Raw genomic sequence first — 12,712 nt, forward strand, 5'->3', positions numbered from 1 at the left:
GTGTACTAGTCATTATTGGTCTTTCTTCGGTGGGTTTCTTAAGTTTGCCACTGAAGAAAGATGTATGTTTCAGTTTTCTAGCGGAGTTGAGCACATCAATTTAGGTTTTTGTAAGGTCCCAGTATGCAGCAGGGCAAAATGTTAAGCCTTAGTTGATGAGCTCAATTGTTGTTTACGTATGTTAATACTGGAAAGATTTATCATCAATTGGTTTGGTTCTTGGTTTCTTCTTCTTGTTCCTTCCTTCGTGTTCGTGTAGTTACTCCTGGAGTGGCTGCATGTTGTTGTGAGGTTTTGAGAACCTTGGTTCTGGTATTGGGTATGTTGTGTTTCCAAATACGGAGGCGATGTCTTCAAACTTCTTCGAAAAAATAATAGAGTTGGAGGTTGTAGCCTCTACTCCACTTCCCAGTGAGTCCAGATCTGAGCTAGTTCCTTGTCGGTAGGGCAATGACTAAGTTCTGATACTGTAGTATTTTCTGGGATGTTATCATAATGCTTGGGCTCTCCTTAATAGGAATCTCCTTTACATGCTTCACTTCAGTCAGTATCCGTGCCTGTCTGTAGACACATGCAGTTCAACATCACCCATTACAAGATGGCTTGTTCTACTACTTTCCTTGTCCTATTAAGGCTGCTGCTGTCACATACTATTGCTTGACCTTTGCAGCAGCAATAAATTGAACATTACTAACTTTAAAAACCCTGGGTCCCACGGAATCCGAATAGACAACCGCAGGGATTACCATAAGGAGTAACTTATCCACTCCTAAAAACCGCAGTGACTATCGATCCCTTGTTTTCTTGCGGTAAGCACAGAGCTCTTTTCCTTGGAACCCGACACACGCCTTGAGACACTCTTAAAACTTGAGTTACTAATATTTTTTTATAAAACTTCTTTTAGAGGCCATTCAATACCATTTCCGCATGCTGGACAAATTGGAATACCTGTATTACCTAAGGTATTATCTCCCCTTCGTCAACCCGATGTTTTACCTCCTTTTATTTAACATTTATTCTACAATTTTTTCAACCTATCTCCTAGATCAAACATTGAAAACTTTACTTTAGCAGGACCTTAGTTTTTCAGAAGGCTTTCTCTTTCCCCATCACTTAGAATGATGATACTGAATATTTGTGTCACTTCACAATGGCCCCTGCCCCAAAATCGTTTCATCTAATAGATGCCAGTATACCATACGATACCTATCTCTAGCACTGCATAGTAGAACACATTTGTTTCCCCAAGGCTTTCCATGCATCAGTAGGCCCAACATGCATGTACACCAATACAACAGCACTGCTCTGCCACCCCCTATTTGTAGGACCTTGTTTACCAAACATCTATGTGCAGTGTCCCTCGTTTGGGAATTGATTTGACGTGGATACAGTGCACTCATTTCACAATTCTAGATACTGACTAGACCGTTGATATGGTAGTATCTTAATTGATAATCCTTCTTTGTTTTTCAGATTTTTCATTATGCAACAAATTCTAGATACTGACTAGACCAATGATATGGTAGTATCTTAATTGATAAACCCTCTTTGTTTTTTCAGATTTTTCGTTTGTCTTTTTTGTGATGTCATATCATTGCTTGAAAATATTTCTTTTCCTTTTTCACTTTGTTAGTTAACTTACAATATGAGTATGACTAATACACCTTAATGTTGTAATTTCCTTTTTGTTTCTATTTATTTAATACTTATTTTACACATCTTATAATATTATTGTGTTCACGTATTTTGTTCTGAAATGTATACACAGCCTAGAAATGGCTCGAGGCCTACGTGCCGCATTGGTGAAACACGTGCCGGCTGGTCACAATCTGGCCTGCTACATTTAGCCCATCTACGTGATGAAGATCCCCTAGATCACTAACCCCTATTCGCATTGATAGGATTTTCTACAAAAAGGCTTGTTCATATTGTTGAACCTCAACTTGCATTAAATACATTTCTGCTGCATTTGTTGTCCTTTTGTTTGCTATATTAATATAGTATTGGTTGGTATTTCAATGGCCCCTTGTTACTGATATGTTTTTAAAGCTTAGAGATGGGATGGCCCAACTGGAGAATGCTGTGTGGGGGGACCAAGCCGTGCAGCCAGCTGTCAAAACCCATGTCTGTGCTTTTATCTCTATTAATCAACTGTGCTTTCCTCGGAACCCTATTCAAGTCTGCATACGAGTTCATATATTTTCACTCTCATCCTCTGTGTCCTACGTCACCTTACTGCAGTGCTCTGGTTGTGAGTGATCACCAAAGAGCCCCTCATGAGGAGTCTAAATCTGCAACCTCCAGCCAACCCTGTGTAAGGGTGAAACGAGGAAGGATTTGTACTTGTGCCATCAGCTTATCTGAGGTGGCTGCAGATGAATGACCATCACTGTATACAGACAGATAAAGCTAGAGGTAGTAGGTAATGTTTTGGTCACTGATTATCCATTTGGACTTGGAGTAACTAGGTTTTCTGCAGTTTAAGTATTTCTCAGTGAGAATTGTGACAAGGCGAAGCTGGTGTTAATTGACGTATGGGGCATTGCCCTGCCACCCTGAGAGGGAGAGGCAACAAAAGAAGAAAAAACAAAGAGCAGCTAGATAGAAATGACCACTTGCTGCACGGTGATGAAGTTGTCTGAATTTTTTTATTAGGGGGAAGGTAGACGGATTTTGTTAATTTTCTGCTTCTGTGATAGCAGGGTGAGGTATTCTTCGACCTGCTGGCACAAGCTACAGCAGTGATGTAACATTAGAGGGCGTAGGTAATTACAACGTGCTGACCCCCCGCAATTTAGTCACTACAGGTATATAAATGCTTATGCGAGAGCCTGCAGTCTACAAACCCAGTGGCAGGTACCTTTTTCCTTATAACAGCACTCCACCAATATCAGCATTGTTTTGCTCTACTGATGCCACTCTACCTGACCCTAACATAGCGACCAAAAAGACATTGTGCTTGCTACTGTGATAACCGTCGATCCTAGTACCTTTAAGCTTCAAACGCCTTACAATAAATTAATATTACTTGATTACGCCCACTGACTGACTGACTTAATTTATATCGAGGTCAGACAGCTTCTTTCTGAACCTTCTGTTTGCCAGTAACTCCCCTTCTGAAACTCACCGCAATAGATAGAGGACTTCATTCCTCCCCTAAATAGCAGCCATCTTGAATTGGATTTGATCTCATCCTCTTGAGAGTTACAAATTATAGTAGCCATCCGGATGTTTGTCCTTTAATGGCTAGTCCCTCAGACCCAGCATAACCAGCCCAGTTAACTCTAGAATATATGTACAATCCCATCTGATCAATATACAGATGACTTCAAGATTGTGTCCCTCTACCTCCAAAAACATAGTACGTCAATCGTTACCCTCGCAATGGTAATCTAAATCATACCTATAACCTTCCGTCTCGTTTCACGCTCTAACATGACGGAGACACCCATTGGCCCCAGCTCCTGACCATCACACCTGTCCATGTCTGGCACCAATGCTTTCAATATTGCTTGTTCATAATTCGGGGGCATTGGCTGTAGTGCAAGCGCGCTGTAGTAGTTTAAAGCGTACTGCGCTCCTTAGTGCGAATTGCGAGTTGTATATTGGCATCAGTTTTAAAACGCCCGTTTAGTCCATTAATTTAATTTTAGTTTTGCTTATCCCCTGTTTTTAACCCACTTACTTGCACTATAATAATTTGAAACTCACCGCTCTTGCGGGTCCTTCTCCTTGCCTTCCTGATTCCGGCGGCCATATTGGGGGTAAGCGGGACGCCACTCCTCGCACGGTCTAGTCGTCACAAGGACGCTAGACCTTCTACAAAAGGCGGACAAACTAGGTGCTCAGCCTTGTTCATAATTCGGGGGCATTGGCAGTAGTGCAAGCGCGCTGTAGTAGTTTAAAGCGTGCTGTGCTCCTTAGTGCGAATTGCGAGTTGTATATCGGCATCAGTTTTAATACGCCCGTTTTGTCCATTAATTTAATTTTAGTTTTGCTTATCCCCTGTTTTTAACCCACTTACTTGCACTATAATAATTTGAAACCCACCGCTCTTGCGGGTCCTTCTCCTTGCCTTCCTGATTCCGGCGGCCATATTGGGGGTAAGCGGGACGCCACTCCTCGCACGGTCTAGTCGTCACAAGGACGCTAGACCTTCTACAAAAGGCAGACAAACTAGGTGCTCAGCCTTGTTCATAATTCGGGGGCATTGGCAGTAGTGCAAGCGCGCTGTAGTAGTTTAAAGCTTGCTGCGCTCCTTAGTGCGAATTGCGAGTTGTATATCAGCATCAGTTTTAAAACGCCCGTTTTGTCCATTAATTTAATTTTAGTTTTGCTTATCCCCTGTTTTTAACCCACTTACTTGCACTATAATAATTTGAAACCCACCGCTCTTGCGGGTACTTCTCCTTGCCTTCCTGATTCCGGCGGCCATATTGGGGGTAAGCGGGATGCCACTCCTCGCACGGTCTAGTCGTCACAAGGACGCTAGACCTTCTACAAAAGGCGGACAAACTAGGTGCTCAGCCTTGTTCATAATTGGGGGCATTGGCAGTAGTGCAAGCGCGCTGTAGTAGTTTAAAGCGTGCTGCGCTCCTTAGTGCGAATTGCGAGTTGTATATCGGCATCAGTTTTAAAACGCCCGTTTTGTCCATTAATTTAATTTTAGTTTTGCTTATCCCCTGTTTTTAACCCACTTACTTGCACTATAATAATTTGAAACCCACCGCTCTTGCGGGTCCTTCTCCTTGCCTTCCTGATTCCGGCGGCCATATTGGGGGTAAGCGGGACGCCACTCCTCGCACGGTCTAGTCGTCATAAGGACACTAGACCTTCTACAAAAGACGCCCATGCAAACGCGCTGTAGGCACGCGCAGCGGGTCCGCCGTCATTTCGCCGTAGTTACGCCAGAGTTCAGCCCGTCTGTGCCCGTCCGGGCCCTGGGCTAGACCCACCGGCAAATTTCCCAGAGGTCGGAATCAGGTACTCTAGAAATGACCTTATACTACTACGACCCCCTAAAGATGCGACCTGCAATTACATCCACAAAGGAGAGAAACCTTTTATAAGCTGCAGGATATGCAGGATGGGCCAGAGAGTAAAGGGAAAAAATGCCTTGCTAATGGCTTTGCTGAATTGTAGGTCCCTTCCTAGTCATTACATAGAAATTAATTCCCTCGTGCAAGATCACGAGTTGGATATTCTGTTTTTAACAGAAACCTGGACCACGTCCTGTTCAGGACCAGATATGGTGCGATCACTCCCCCCTGGCTATCTAATATACCATTTGGATAGGCCTGTGCGGCGGGGAGGTGGTATTGCCATTCTATATAGAGACACGTTTGCCTGTAGAGCCCAGGATGGGGGGGTCCGTGACTGTGAGAGCTGTCAATTTTCACTACGGATGTCTTCCACGACCTCGGTATCAGGTCTTCTGGTGTATCGCCCACCGGGGTGTGGGCAATTTTGTCAGCTCGCTAATGGAAACTGTTACGCTTTTGGCGTCGTCTACAGCCAATTTTGTGGCACTTGGAGATTTTAATCTCCATTTTGACGATCCAGCAGACGCATCGGCTGTTGACCTGCAGTGTGATCTAAAAGCTTTCGAGATGAGGCTAATTAACTCAGGGGCCACGCACAGTAAGGGCCATTTACTCGACCCAGTCTTTTCTAATATTGACCGCCTTAAAGCCCTGCCCTCCTTGGCTTTGCCTTGGTCAGACCATTTTCTGGTTCCTCTCACCTGGCAGTGTGAATTAATGGATGCAGCCACCCCTAGGATTTATACTGTCGAAAGGGCCTGGTCTAGGCTGCCAGTAGAGAGCTGGACCGCTAACCTTGAAGCTACGTGCCCCTGCCCAGTGTTGAATCCAATAATCGCAGATGTGAACCTGGAAAATTGGCTGACCAGCTCCCTGGACGCCATTCTCCCTAAAAAGAGAATGCGGAAGAGGGAGAAGAGAGTGGGCTCAGCCCCTTGGTACACCCAGGAATTGAGAACTCTTAGGAAAGGCTGCAAGAGGTTGGAGCGGATTTGGAGAAAGGATTGGGGGGAGGTCAACCGGAAAGAGTATCGTGCGGCCATTAGAGGATATAAAGCCGCTCTTCGGGACGCCAAAGCGAAGTTCTTTGAGGAGAGAATTGGCAATTCCTCTAACTCCTCTAGAGAGTCCTTTAAAGTTTTCAGAGATCTCCTGAAAATCCCCGAACCCCCGGTTAACCATGATAGTCTCCGAGAGAAATGTAAGGAACTGGCCAACTATTTCCACATGAAAGTAGAAAATATCTTAAGCTCCCTACCTCGACAGGCCCAGGAATTAGATATAGATAACCAGCTGGGTGCTGTGGAAATTGAGCTTGAAGCCTTTGGACCAGTGACCACAGACGAAGTTCTTAAGGTGCTAGGGGTCATGAAGAGTGGCTCGCCTAGGGATCCTGTTCCGATGAGATTTTTGAAACAGGTAGCAACTACCATCGCCGCCCCAGTAACTGATCTCATCAATTCATCTTTTATGCAGGGGGTGGTGCCACCCAGTTGGAAAAAAGCAGTAGTAAAGGCTCTCCTGAAAAAGCCTGGTCTGGATCCATCTGACCTAGCAAATTTTAGGCCGATTTCCTTGCTTCCCGGGCTCGGTAAGATCGCGGAGAGACTGGCAAACCGTCGACTGTCATATTTCCTGGAGTCTAATGGCTTGTTGCGGGACTCCCAAACAGGATTCAGGCCAGGCCAGGGTACTGACACCGCCCTTCTGGCAGTCGTGGAAGAAGCCAGGAGCATTTTGGATTCAGGAGGATCGGTGGCAGTGATCCTCCTGGACCTCAGCGCGGCTTTTGACACCGTGAACCATCAGGTGCTGCTCCAGCGGCTGTCAGATGTAGGCATTACAGGGATGGCACTGAAGTGGCTCGTGTCTTTCCTGAGCGACCGGACTTATCAAGTCTGGGAAGGTAGTGAACAGTCAGCATCGATCCCCCTCCAGTGTGGTGTGCCTCAGGGCTCCTCCTTGAGCCCTACATTGTTTAATGTCTATATGGCCCCGCTGGAGGGTGTGGTGGCACCATTCGGTAATAAAACTATCAGTTATGCTGACGACACCCAGCTGGTGGTAGCTCTTTCCCAGCTGGTGAATCAACCTGACCTACTTCACTCATGCTTGTCCAAGGTGCACACATGGATGTGCAACTCAGCATTAAAACTGAATGGCTTCAAAACAGAGATGATGCTGTTGGGCCATTCGGTGCTCTCCTTCCCGCCAAGCAGCTGGCCTAGTTGTCTCGGCCATCCCCAAAGCCCCAAAAAGGAGATCAAGAGCCTGGGGGTGTGGCTGGAACAGGACTTATATTTTAAGACCCATGCCAAAAAAAACGCAGGAGTCTGTTTCGGCCTTCTCCGGTCAGCCCGTAAGGTCCTGCCTCTTCTTCCACCGGTTTCCAGGAAATTACTCATCCAGGGACTAATTGTATCGAGGCTGGATTATAGTAATGCAATGTTTTTGGGCGCTCCGGAAGCAACGCTCAATAAACTCCAGCAGGTGCAAAATGCAGCAGCAAGGCTGCTGATGAACATCCCTAGGAGGCAGTCAGCTAAACCAGCATTAAGAGCACTGCACTGGCTTCCGGTGCGAGAGAGGGTAAAATTTAAATCCCTCTGTACGGCTCACAAAATCCTTCAGGGGAAGGGACCTCCCATTTTGGGGAGTATGGTGCTCCCCTATAAGGCTACCAGAGCCTTGCGCTCGGATCATAAATATCAGTTGCAAACTGTCAGAGTGAAAAGAGCCCGAACGGGTGGCAGAAGATTCTCAGTGAACGCGGGCAATTTGTGGAATGCGCTTCCTTTGAATCTACGTTCTGAGACCTGTACTATGCGGTTCCGGAAACTACTCAAGACCCACCTGTTCCCCGCTTAATGTGTTCTTTCTATTACTAGCCCCCGGAGCCTTGGACAAGCGCTGGGATGCCCGAGGGCAACCGCGAGCTATATAAAACTCCAAATATTAATAATAATAATAATAATATGAAATTCCCCCCGAATCTTTCCAGATACTCAAAGAAAAACCTGAAAATAGGATCCTAGGACCCCTCTTTGCAGACCAATACCATGGTAATGCAAAGGTGTCCCCAAAACCGACCTCCTCCTCTTCACACACAACACTGGCCTATGGCTCAGGTCCCTACGCAATTTTATCCCATCCTCCTCTCTCTCTAACATACTCTTTGGCTGCAAACTCAAATGCTTTTCTTCCTGTGGCGTCTCGGGCAACCTTGCTATCTCCATTTACAATGGGAAAATCATGTTCCAAGCCAACAACACAACCCTGGCCATAGTCGACCTTATTTATTCCACTCTCAAGTCATCCGACGATCTTCCACGCTTCACCTCTCCGTTCATCACTAACACGGCTCAGCCACTCCACACCTCTTATGGTCCACCCAGACATCCGCTCTCTCCCTGGACTCCCCTGCAGTCCGATATGCCCCCTCAACCATTTGCTCACAGCCAACACCAGACTGTGGACACCCCTTCACAGCCAATCTCCGCAACGCCCATCTCCTACCACCCACACACCAGTATCTCCCCCTCCCCACCTTCTTCTCCGCTCCACAGTCGACCCATATGCCTCCCGGCATCACCCTCATCACCCATTGCCCTAACGTTTCCCAACACCAGATATCAATAACCCACAACAGGCTCCTTTCCTCGTTCTTTCACCTCCCTTGAAGAATCGACATTCTCTCATCTGCTCTTACCCTTCTAAGTATCTCTCTATTCTCCTGTTGCTGCTCCTTCCTTCACCCCCACCAACCCACCGACCCTCCACCCCATACCCTCCATTATATTGAGAGACAGCCGTCTACCCAGACCCAAATAGACACACTCTCCCATAGACATCTCAGAACTATCATATCTCTTAGAAAGTTACGCAGCTTCAAGTTCCACTCCTCCACCCTCTTTTCCCGAAGTGGGCTACCTGATCTCCACTATTATCTCAGACCACAGTCAAAATAACACACACCATCCAGGTATACGTTCACCTCCTTTTAACTAGATATAAATCTCAACCTCCCTTCCTGAACAGCCTACCCAGAAAGTGAACAGCTTCTCCTTGAACTGCATGCTACACAATTGTCAGTCTGCAGTCAAACACTGTCTAGAGATATCGGCATCCATCCTGGACCATAATCTTGATATATCCTGTTCCTCAATAAAACTTGGCTCAACGACTCATCTAACTACACTGTAGACCTTCTACTTCCTCCCAATTACTCCATCTTATGTAGAGACTGGGCGGAGGTCTCACAATCCTTCACAGAAACTCGCTGAGATGCAGGATCCTCCAAATTACTCCATTTCAGTCTTTCGAATGCATGTCGGTGGAAATGCCCACATCCACGACCTCTGACATTAGATTGAATGTGCGTTACCATCCACCGGGTCAAAGAATTCCTTCATTGAGGAATGTATGGATCTCTTCAGCTCTCAACTGATCAGCTCAGACAACACGATATTCCTTGGAGACTTCAACATCCACTGGGGAATCAAGGGTAACAGCCTGGTGGACACCTTTACAGACTTTCTCAAAGACAATGATCTCCAACAACACTGTCTTAAACCCACACACAACAAAGGCACCATCCTTGACCTGATAATCATACAACCCCATTCCAGTCGATTGGTCTCACCACATACAGATCACATTCTTCCTCTACAGCTCTTATACCAAGACATCCGGGCAACCCAAGAAAGGGAAAATATGGTTCAGGGACACATCCAACCTTGACACAGAAGCCATGGTCATCATGGCTCTTCCAAACCTAATCTCAATTACCCCCCCCCTTGATTTTAATGAGGCCACTGACAAATACAACTCCTGCACAGAATCCCTCCCTTATCGACACATTTGCACCCTTGAAGTGCACATTACATAGACCAAAACCCTCCAATCCTCGGTTCTCAAAGGACTTTACGAAGAAAGAAAGCTTATCAGAAAGTGTGAGAAGGAATGGAAATCAGCCCTCTCTGACCTGAGTATGAATATGCTTGGCACAGCATGAAAACAATACAAAGACCGAATCCTTAGAGCCAAATCCTCTCACTTCAGAGAACTCGTGAATTCTGCAAAGAACAGACCAAAGCACTGGTTCGAGGTTCTGGCACAAACTACAAACACCTCCACCACTTCAACTCTTGAGTCATCAGTAACCAGCTGCAATAACAGTGGGGATTTCTTTGATAGAAAAGTCAGAGACATCCATATCTCGCTACACACCGGTGAACCTCCAGAAACTGAAATTCTACCATGCAAGCTGCTTCATTCATGGTCCTCTTTCTCCCCCATTTCTGAACGAGACTTGCAGCGAACAATCCCCAAAGAGAAACCATTGAATCACCTTCAGGATGAAATTCCAGGGCCTATCAGCAAATCTCTTGCCACACACCTTCTCCCCCTGGTGACAAACATTGTCAACTCCTCTCTTCAATAGGGCTTATTTCCAGAATGACTAAAAGTGGGTCAAGTCTCTCTTCTCTTGAAAAAACAATCTCTCGACCCAGAGAACATGAACAACTATTGCCCAGTCTCCACACTTCCATTTTTAAGCAAAGTAATTGAAAGTTGCATTGCTCTCCAGATCACTTCACACGTTTAAACAAAAAACCTCCTAGACTCTCTGCAAACAGGTTTGCGCCAGGGCTACAGTACAGAAACTGCGATCCTACAAAAAGTTGATGGCTCCCTTAGAAACTCCTGTTTCCTGGTCGTCCTGGACCTGTCTGCTGCAATTTGACACTGTCATCCATCTGAACCTCCTTCGCACTCTTGAACAACGCATGGACTGTGGAGGCACAGTCCTCAATTGGTTCTTCTCTTAACTTAACCAACTGCTCCCAAATTGTGAAAATGGGCACCTTGTTCTCATGAGCAGTCAATGTATATCAATCAAGGGCTCCCTCTAGGCTTGATCCTTTCCCCAACCCTCTTTATCCTGTACCTAGAACCACCTGTTATTCTCGGAAATACTGGGATTCTCTTCCACCTCTACAATCAAATATACATGAAAATCTCTTCCCTTTAAGACCTTGCCCTCCTTTCAAAAACCCACCTAAAGATTCAAAAATGTCTAACCATCACCCAAAACTCAACCCAACTGAAACAGAATTTCTTTTGATCTCACCTCTGACAGTTACATCACAGCCATTGCCAAAAGCACACAACACCAACTCAGACAGCTGTGGGCCATCAGACAATAATTGATCTCGGAACAAGAACTCAAAAAAGTGGTACAGTCTCTTGTCCTCTCCAGACTAGATTAAGGAATTGCCCTTCTCTCAGGCCTTCCCAAAGTTCACCTAGACCCACTGAGAGCAACACTACATGCAGCAGCACGCTTCGTGTTAGGTCACAAGAAATGTGGCTTCCCATTGAAGCTTGGGCCCAATTCAAAGGCGCCTGCATTACCCACAGAGCACTGCAATCCTCTTCACCCGCCTATCTACATGAGAAACTGAAAATCTCTGGAGAAAATAGGAGTTCCAGAAAAGACCAATCCCTGCTCATGGGACCCCCAAATTCAGTCGAGAATGGTACATGAGCCAGTCATTCTTTGGTAGTGCTACAAGAATCTGGAACTCCTCACCTGACTCCCTTTGCCTAATAACCTGCATAGCCACCTTCAAAAAGGACCTCAAGCTCCTCCTAGTTGACAAACACCTGGGCTAATTATCCTCAACCATACCCAAGTACTCTATCCAGGAGACAAACTACCTTCATTGTGTGTCTCCACCATCTTAATCAAAGCTTGAATCGTGTACGTCCCTTGTCCAACGGCTGCATTTGTCCTGGTCGCAGCTACCGATGTAAACGTTTGAACGTTAATTATTCTAACTGTAACTTGCTGTACCCTTGCGTCCTGCCACCATTGTAAAGGGCTCTGATGCCTTCGGGCCATGTTCTGTGGTATATAAAATTGCAAAAATACATATTTTTTTTAATTGTTTTTTTTTTGGGTGCACATACAGTGGCCTTAGGAGGAGTTAAAACAACTCTATTAATTTCAATAGCTGGGGCAGGGCAGGCCAAAGGCAACAATCGGGTAGTGGGTAGCAACTATTTGTTAATCATCACGAGGGGGCAGACTGTAGGAGGGGTGCAGAGATCTGCTTTCCTCGCTTTGGATAAATTTACAGTAGCACGTGTTTCAGTATTGCGTATAGTTTCACTTTCAAAAACATTGTGACACTCAGCCTGAGTTTGCTACGTCAGTAGATACCTTATCTTGTTTGTTGTATGGGCCGAGGAGAAGGAATGAATCAACTTTGGGAAACAATAAATGTTGACACACTGGATGGGAGGTCCTTGTATATTAGTAAGTGTCTCTTCCCATCGCCTGTCCCCACTTGCTCGCCAGTTGCGTCTGTAGCGTTCCTCTGTGTCTAGTGCCTGGTAGCAATGCGATCCGTTGGAAGCCGATGGAGGCCGGTTGGGGCTGTTGCGAGATTGGTGGTAGAGGGAGGGGGACTGCAGGAGTCGGGGACCTGGATGAACTGTGAACTGCAGGGACCTCAGAGGTGTGGCTTGGGTTGTAGGACAGGAAGGGGCACAAACGTTCTAGAACTTGGGGAAAGGCACATCTTTAGTTTATTCGGGGATACCTAATAGGAGTTGGAGGACTTGAGAAAATGGGGTCACTCTCGAAGTGGAATCTGGTACAT

At 46.0% G+C, this 12,712-nt stretch overlaps 1 protein-coding gene across 1 annotated transcript in view; it reads right to left on the minus strand.

Annotated features, from left to right (window-relative positions):
• MAMDC4 (MAM domain containing 4) overlaps positions 1–12,712 on the minus strand; it is a 569,927-nt gene that overhangs the window by 174,242 nt on the left and 382,973 nt on the right. The gene's annotated exons all lie outside the window — the stretch shown is intronic.

The sequence above is a fragment of the Lissotriton helveticus genome, chromosome 5_1 (genome assembly GCF_964261635.1).
Source record: "Lissotriton helveticus chromosome 5_1, aLisHel1.1, whole genome shotgun sequence".
Taxonomy (NCBI): Eukaryota; Metazoa; Chordata; class Amphibia; order Caudata; family Salamandridae; genus Lissotriton; species Lissotriton helveticus.